Below are 9,639 nucleotides of genomic sequence, written 5' to 3' on the forward strand. Positions count from 1 at the left end.
TAGCTCAGTACATAGCCACAGAAAAACACAGCCATTTTCCCAGCAAAAGATAGTCACAAAAAGCAGAAATAGAGATAAAATTAATCACTAACCTTTGATTATCTTCATCAGATGACACTCATATGACATCATGTTACATGCAATACATTTATGTTTTGTTCGATAATGTGCATATTTATATCCACAAATCTCGGTTTACATTGGCGCCATGTTCAGAAATGCCTCCAAAATATCCGGAGTAATTGCAGAGAGCCACGTCAAATAACAGAAATACTCATCATAAACTTTGATGAAAGATACATGTTTTACACAGAATTAAAGATACACTTGTTCTTAATGCAACCGCTGTGTCAGATTTTAAAAAAAAATTACGTAAAAAGCACACCAGGAATAATCTGAGACGGTGCTCAGATTTAACAACATTTCTCCGCCATGTTGGAGTCAACAGAAATACGAAATGACATCATAAATATTCCTTACCTTTGATTATGTTCATCAGAATGCACTGCCAGGAATCCTAGTTCCACAATAATTTGTTTTTTTGTTCGATAATGTCCATTACTTATGTCCAATTAGTTACTTTTGCAAGCATGTGTAGTACACGTGTCCAAACGCTCGCGCAGATGCGGCAAACGTCGGACAAAAACGTCAAAAAGTTATATTACATGTCGAATAAACTGGTCAAACTTAGTAGAGAATCAATCTTCAGGATGTTGTTATCAATATATATCCAATAACGTTCCAACCGGCCCATTCCTTCATGTCTGTAGAAGTTATGGAACGCAAGGCGATATCATGAGGAAAGCTCGTGACCAGAACTGGCAATCTGCCAGACCAATGACTGAAACACCTCCCATCCAGCCCCACATCACACTAGAGGCTTCGTTCAGCGTTCTACAGACTGTTGACATCTAGTGGAAAGCGTCGGAAGTGCAAACAGATCCATATATTACAGGGAATTGAATAGGCAATGACTTTAACATCGACCAGTCTCAGAATTCTCACTTCCTGTTTGGATTTTTCTCAGGTTTTTGCCTGCCATATGAGTTCTGTTATACTCACAGACATCATCAAACAGTTTTAGAAACTTCAGAAGGTGTTTTCTATCCACCAGTAATAATAATATGCATATATTAGCATCTGGGACAGAGTAGGAGGTAGTTCACTATGGGCACGCAATTCATCCAAAAGTGAAAATGCTGCCCCCTATATCAAAGAAGTTAAACAACCACTCTCGTGGTGCCCCAAATTCCTAATGAGTTAATTGTTACATGATTAATTTAATCGGGTAACAATTAAACATGGTTAGTTGATTCAATAAATAACAGTCATCAGATTAATGAAAGTAAAGTCACAACAGAGCCAAAGGAAGAAAAGATGGGGGGATTGGAGACTCACTGAGAGAAAGTAGGAGAAGGGGCTATTTTCTCTCTCTTGCTCTCTGAGTCTCCAATCCCCCTGCCTGCCTCGCTTACTCAATCCCTCCCTTCATGGGTAGAGGGGGAGAGAGAGGGTGAGAGAAGGAGGGGTAGACAACTGTCTTGTCCACTATCAGCCAAAAGCACCTCTTTATCCGGGGAGATCCTGACAGATCCTGAGACAGAAAGAGGGATGAATAGAAGCCTGAGGAAGAAGAATATGGAGCACCGGGAGACTGAGGGAGAGTGTGTGTGTCTGCTAAGGATTACACTATTACCGTGTAACAGTAACCAATGGTTATGGATGAATACTGAACAGCTGATTGAAGACGGGACAGCCAGGCATTCGTGTGGTTGAGTCTCTTTTTGTYGTAACATGGACTCTTAAGTGGTMTTAAACTTTGTTGCTCCTTGCTGAAACAAGTAAACAAGTCTTCGGTTGACTTGGCAACACTCCCCTCCCTGCAGCAGCACAAATAAATATAATGAATAGAACGGGCTTGGAACCTCTAACCCTGGCAAATTGACTGGTAAACTCATGGGTGTCATACTTAGGCCGTTTGATTTGTACACACACACACATTTGCATTATGTTTCCGAGTAAGGAATTATTCAAACAATCTATTTAGAATACACTAACTAGCCCCCATTCAATGGTGTCTTCAGACATGGACAAAACTTCCCCTCTGAGGGACTATGTGATATCCATTCTTCTTTCAGCTAAAATACACTGTTTTGCCAGGAGATTTGGTTGTTTTAGGACCATGGTTTTGAAATCAGGTCAAGTTACTGGGCTTTCCTTTCAAGGGGCACTCAGTAGATTTGGGCACATAGCTGTTTATGATATGCCTAGCATGACAGCTTGCTTCGACTTTGCCATTTCACCAAATGATTCCTGACAACGTGCCTGTATAACTAGTGCTTTAAACCAGACCTGGAATTCGCCACTACTGATGGAAAACACCACACGCACACACACACACACACACACACACACACACACACACACACACACACACACACACACACACACACACACACACACACACACACAGCCCCATCCCCACACACTTCCCTGTACACACTCCCCCACTGCTCTCTCTCTGTGTCATGCTAGGATGTTTGTCTCTGTTGACAGCTGTCAGGGCTAGTCTATCTCTAGTGTCTGAACATTTTGCCAAACGGCCCTAATAGCTGCCAGCGTGGACTCCCTGGGCCAGCCCTGCAACACCGAGAGGCTGATTTAGGTCAGGCACTGCCCAAGGGGACATAAACAGAGGTGACATAGCCAGGCCCCCTGCTGGGATGGGGCTCCCCGTTACCTCCCCTCCTCCGTTACCCCCCACTCCCGGAGGCCCCGGAGCTTTCCAGGACCCGCTAAGATAACAGGCCCCGTCTCCTACTAGGGGCATATGGGACAGATATTGGACTGATACACACCGCAGGCCCACTGATTTACTGACACAGAGGAGAGGCTGGATTCTCGTCTTGTGGCCCTGAATTCATGAATCTGAAGTGTTTTTATTTTATGTCTGATGGAATAGTTGTCTGTGTCACGCATACCTTGGGATTGTATTTGCTGAAYTCAGAGATGTTTTAGGCTTTGTACAAGCATATCCATCAGATTTTRGCATGTTCTAATCTGACATGGTTGATTATAGTTATTATACCTTTTCTGAGGAGGGTGCCATTTTCTTATAGTCTTGCAGTCCAATGTCAAATATTCAAAGATAGTTTCTCTCTTAATCAATATGATTTTTTCAGGGAATTTTCTGAATTTGGTTTGCTAATCCTTGAATCTAGGAACATCCCATGTCAAATCCCATGTTACTATTCTTTACTACACCTGACCTTTTACACATGTGTAAAGCAACCAGCGAGCAACCATTTTTGCATGCCAATTAGGCKTTTAAGTTACTGGTAGGTCTCAAGTGGCCATACACCATGAAGCACTCTCTCTGTCTTATCTTCCCACTTCAATGGTTCTCTGAAACCTTCTCTGTGTAATTCCTCCCCTCCCTCTGCCTCAAAGTCGCTCCAAGGTTGGTGCTTCAAATTGCCTCTCAAATTGCTTCATGAGGAGAGCCTTGCCACAGCCTCAGCCTGGGTCTTAAACTAAGTTAATATATTAGATCTAATATGATATAGGCCTAGCCGGTATGCATGCCTCGTGTGCTGCAGTAGCGGTGCGTGGGTAAAATCACTGGGGAAGCCAGTTGCATGTAACAGACAAGTATATTTTCCTGACATTTTTAGACCACTAAACAACTATTGATTTAAAACCACAGTTACCGCAAGTCACAAAGAAAACAGGAGCTTCCTCAACTATTCCAGCACCATTTCAACTTCAACATTTCAACATCAACAAATCACCTCTGCCTAGTCTAATACAGTGACAACTAAAAGATACCAAAAACAATTTAGTCCAATCAACATAGGCTAAATATGATGTGGCTGTCCATGGTTCTGATTTCTGTTTGTGTTTCTGATTTCTGTTTTGCGTGCGCTTGTGCTTTTGCGTGCGCATGCGTTCGTGCAAGTAGAAAACATGTTGACTCACCCTACTTGTAGYGAAACGCCAATGCCTACCTCCTTTCTTTCATGTTGACGAAACGGACTGTCACTCTATCATACAGTGCCGCTTTTATTTTTTGTTGTCCTAGGCTACTGGGCTAAAATGCTTGCTAGCTAGCCTAACTTCAATTCCACGACACCATTTTGTTGCTCCCAGCCTACAGACAGWWACCAAAACAAGAAACGCCCGTGCTCAGGTCTGTTCAACGCTGGTCCAACCAATCGGATTCCACGCTTCAAGATTGCTTCGATCACGTGGACTGGGATATGTTCKACATAGTGTCGGACAATAACATTGATGAATACGCTGATTCGGTGAGTGCGTTTATTAGCAAGTGCATCGGTGATGTTGTACCCACAGCGACTATTAAAACCTTCCCCAACCAGAAARCGTGGATTGATGGCAGCATTCGCGCAAAACTGAAAGCGCAAACCACTGCTTTTAATCAGGACAAGGCGCCCGGAAATATGACCGAATACAAACAGTGTAGCTATTCCCTCCACAAGGCAATCAAACAAGCTAAGCGTCAGTATAGAGACAAAGTAGAGTCGCAATTCAACGGCTCAGACATGAGAGGTATGTGGCAGGGTCTACAGTCAATCACGGACTACAAAAAGAAAACCAGCCCCGTCGCGGACCACGATGTCTTGCTCCCAGACAAACAGGACAATACAGTGCCACCGGCACGGCCCGCTACCAACACCTGCGGGCTCTCCTTCACTGCAGCCAATGTGAGTAAAACATTTAAACGTGTTAACCCTCGCAAGGCTGCCGGCCCAGACGGCATCCCTAGCCACGTCCTCAGAGCATGTGCAGACCAGCTGGCTGGTGTGTTTACGGACATATTCAATCAATCCTTATCCCAGTCTGCTGTTCCCATATGCATCAAGAGGGCCACCATTGTTCCTGAAAGGTAAGGTAACTGAGCTAAATGACTATCGCCCCGTAGCACTCACATCTGTCATCATGAAGTGCTTTGAGAGACTAGTCAAGGACCATATCACCTCCACCCTACCTGACACCCTAGACCCACTCCAATTTGCTTACTGCCCCAATAGGTTCACAGACGACGCAATCGCAATCACACTGCACACTGCCCTTTCCCATCTGGACAAGAGGAATACCTATGTAAGAATGCTGTTCATTGACTACAGCTCAGCATTTAACACCATAGTACCCTCCAAACTCGTCATTAAGCTTGAGACCCTGGGTCCCGACCCCGCACTGTGCAACTGGGTCCTGGACTTCCTGACGGGCCGCTTCCAGGTGGTGAGGTTAGGTAACAACATCTCCACCCCGCTGATCCTCAACACTGGGGCCCCACAAGAGTGCGTTCTCAGCCCTCTCCTGTGCTCTCTGTTCACCCATGACTGCATGGCCATGCACACCTCCAACTCAATCATCAAGTTTGCAGACGACACTACAGTGGTAGGCTTGATTACCAACAACAACGAGATGGCCTACAGGGAGGAGGTGAGGGCCCTCGGAGTGTGGTGTCAGGAAAATAACCTCACACTCAATGTCAACAAATCAAAAGAGATGATCGTAGAGATGATCGTGGACTTCAGGGAACAGCAGAGGGAGCAGCCCCCTATCCACATCAACGGGACAGTAGTGGAGAAGGTAGAAAGTTTTAAGTTCCTATGCATACACATCACGGACAAACTGAAATGGTCCACCCACACAGACAGCGTGGTGAAGAAGGCGCAGCAGTGCCTCTTCAACCTCAGGAGGCTGAAGAAATGTGGCTTGTCACCAAAAACACTCACAAACTTTGAGTGGCTGCTGCCAACATACTGACTCATCTCTAGCCACTTTAATAATAAAAAATTGGATGTAATAATAAAATATTGGATGTAGTAAATGTATCACTAGCTACTTAAAACAATGCCACTTTATATAATGTTTACATACCCTACATTACTCATCTCATATGTATATACTTTACTCTATACCATCTACGGCATCTTGCCTATGCCGTTCGGCCATCGCTCGTCCATATATATTTTTATGTACATATTCTTATTCATTCCTTTACACTTGTGTGTATATGGTAGTTGTGAAACTGCTAGATTACTTGTTAGATATTACTGCATGGTCGGAACTAGAAGCACAAGCATTTCGCTACACTCGCATTAACATATGCTAACCATGTGTATGTGATAAATAAAATTTGATTTGATTTGGGCAACATTAGCTAGTATGTTGTTCAGTAATGTACATACTGAACTTCCATCCTCTAATGCCAGGGGCACAACAATGTATGAATTAATGGTTGGATCAGAATCGCTGTTATAATCATTGCCCAGTACAGGAGAATTAAYTCCAAATCCCTATCTCCATCAATGGCTAATTTAGGAAAGAGACAATTTTAGCTAGCTAGCCGCTGGATGACAACACAACGAAATGCAACAATTCAAGTTGTTTCTGTTAATGACMTATGCTCTCAAAGCATTTTGATTGGAGAGACGCCAAATCCAAGCTTGCTTTCCTTGGCTAATTCTTTATACTTTTTCAAGGGAAGCATTATCATCTCTAAGACACCCTAAAACACTACTCTCATCTCCTTGCAAGGGGATCAGTCTTTTTCACACAGACATAGCATTCCACAGAGGGTTGAGCTGCACTATGAAATGGAGAGGTCTGTGGACCTAACATACTCCATAAAGGCTCTGGAATGGAGGACAATACACTGAATAATGCATGTTCAAAAACTGTTCGGATTCAATCAAATCATTTGCGTTTCTGAGGAAATCAATTCTGATTTAATTCAAAACACAGGTCCTATCACGACTCAGGATATAACCCAGATGCAGACACAGGAGGCGGGTGGTTTGGTTCTCAGAGTATTTATTATAACAAAGGGGCAGGCTGAAGGACAGGTCGAGGGCAGGCAGAGGTTCAAATCCAAGGCAGAGTGAAAAGGGGACAGAACGGCAGGAAGGCTCAGGGTCAGGGCAGGCAGAAAGTTCCACACCGGGAAGACTAGAAAACAAGCACTTGAGAACTGGTAACACACGGAAAACAAGGTAACACACGGGAGACAAGCACAAGACGGGGGCAACAGATCAGAGTGTGACAGGTCCTACTAATCACCCGAACAACCCTAAACAAATAAAACATTCCGCACCGTCCTCTGCCTTTGGTTTGATCTGTAAGAAAAAAGTGTTACTAACTAACGTTAGCATTAACTCAGGAGCTAGCTAGCYATACAATCTAACATTAGCTTGCTAGCTATCTAGTTAGCTATATACTCTTCCTCTCTGCCTAAATGTATGTTAGCCAACTAGCTAAAATCTAAGTGTAACGCACATAATGTATCTGATGTTAGTTCGCTATTGAACTTTGAGTAATGTTAGCTAGCTTGCTTTTTCATGTTGTCTGTAATTAATGTTAGCTAGCTAAATTGATTTTACTTGTAGGTAATCTTTCTGCTTTTCCGTTCCATATTTAGATTAGTATGGTTATCGTGAGCATTTTCATCATCACCTTCAGTGTGCGTGTGAACATTGACAACAGATCAGAACACATGCAGAACATCCATAATGAATAGCATCATTGTTTTGATTCTGTGGTCAAAAATGGCGCCAGAGGGGATGGCTGCCGTTTTACTGGCTCCTAACCAATTGTGTTATTTTGTGTTTTTTTCGCATTGTTTGTAACTTATTTTGTACATAATGTTGATGCTACTGTCTCTTATGACCGAAAAGAGCTTCTGGATATCAGAACAGTGTTTACTCACCTCYAACTGATTAAGATTTTTTTCATTAATGAGTATGACGTGAATGATATAATGTTGCTGCCGGACAAGGCCCAAATACCTGCATGAAGAAAAGGAGATACCGGGGCCGCAGATCAGGATGCATAGTGAGAATTCGTCGACGAGTGGGTAACCCGCATCTAACATCCYTTCTGTTGGCTAACGTGCAGTCACTGGAGAATAAACTGGATGAGCTTCGTTCGAGACTATCATACCAACGGGACATTAACAACGGTAATATGTTATGTCATCGAGTCGTGGCTGAACAACGACAAGGATAATATACAGTTGGCTGGGTTTCCGGTGTATCGGCAGGACAGAACAGCTACCTCCGGTAAGACGTGGGGTGGGGGGTGTCAATTTGTCAATAACAGCTGGTGTGCAAAATCTAATATTAAGGTATTCTCGAGGTGTTGCTCGCCTGAGGTAGAGTACCTCTGTCAGGGTTTACCAAAATTGGACCCAGAAGCAGACCAGGACAAGGTGAGTATGAAGATGGTGAGTATTATTAATAAATGAGAACGTGGAGGTAGATAGTTCCAGTGGCAGGCGGGCAGCGGAGGTGTGTTGATGGGAGTGGATAGGCAGACCAAAGGATAAACAAAAACTGGCGACGAGCAGACAGGGATGGGATATGGTTGGGTGAATGGCTGTAGACAGAACAACGGAGGTAAGTTAAAGGCAAGCAGAGTACAAAACAACAAAACAAAACAAACTCTATCAACTGGAGGCGGGTTCGTGGGCACAACATACTGTTCATGGCTAACGATCCGGCAGGGAATGGATGTCAGGTCCGGGCTTAAGAAGAGGAGAGATGATGATCAGGACCAGGTGTGCAGATAGCTGATGGGATACAGGTGCGGGTAATCAGAACTCTCCCAACTGGCTACATTGCCCGGCAACCAGACAGGGTGCGTTCCAGGACGCCGGAAAAAACACTCCAGGACAGAACACAGGCAAAAAACAGACTCAGGAAACGGGATTCGTGACAACCTCATGATAAGCTATATACCACACTATCTACCAAGAGAGTTTTCATCTATATTTCGTCAAATTACCACCACAAACCGACACTGGCACTAAGACCATACTCAACGAGCTGTATAAGGCCATAATCAAACAAGAAAAATGCTAATCCAGAAGCGAAGCTCCTAGTYGCTCGGGACTTTAATGCAGGCAAACTTATTTTTTTCCTAATTTCTACCAGCATGTCACATGTGCAACCAGAGGGAAAGAAAACTATCCTGCACACACAGAGACGCATACAAAGCTCTCCCTCGCCTTCCATTTGGCAAATCTGACCATAATTCTATACTCCTAATTCCTGCTACCAAGCAAAAACTAAAGCAGGAAGTACCAGTGACTTGCTCAATACGGAAGTGGTCAGATGACGCGGATGCTACGCTACAGGACTGTTTTGATAACACAGACTGGAATATCTTCCAGGATTCATCCAATGGCATTGAGGAGTACACCACCTCAGTCACCGGCTTCATCAATAAGTGCATCAACGACATTGTCCCCACAGTGACAGTACGTTAATATCCCAAACAGAAGCCATGGATTACAATCAAAATCCGCATCGAGCTAAAGGCAAGAGCTGCCYCTTTCAAGGAGCAGGACACTAATCTAGACGCTTACAATAAATCCCGCTATGCCCTCAGACGAAACAGGCAAAGCGTCAATACAGGACTAAGATTGAATCTTACTACACTGGCTCTGACTCTCATCGGATGTGGCAGGGCTTGCAAACAATTACGGACAAAGGGAAACCCAGCCGCTAGCTGCCCAGAGCCTACCAGACGGGCTAAATGCCTTTTATGCTCGCTTCGAGGCAAGCAACATTTAAGTATGCATGAGAGCACCAGCTMTTCCGGACGACAGTG

The sequence above is a fragment of the Salvelinus sp. IW2-2015 genome, linkage group LG27, assembly GCF_002910315.2.
Source record: "Salvelinus sp. IW2-2015 linkage group LG27, ASM291031v2, whole genome shotgun sequence".
In the NCBI taxonomy this organism is placed as follows: domain Eukaryota; kingdom Metazoa; phylum Chordata; class Actinopteri; order Salmoniformes; family Salmonidae; genus Salvelinus; species Salvelinus sp. IW2-2015.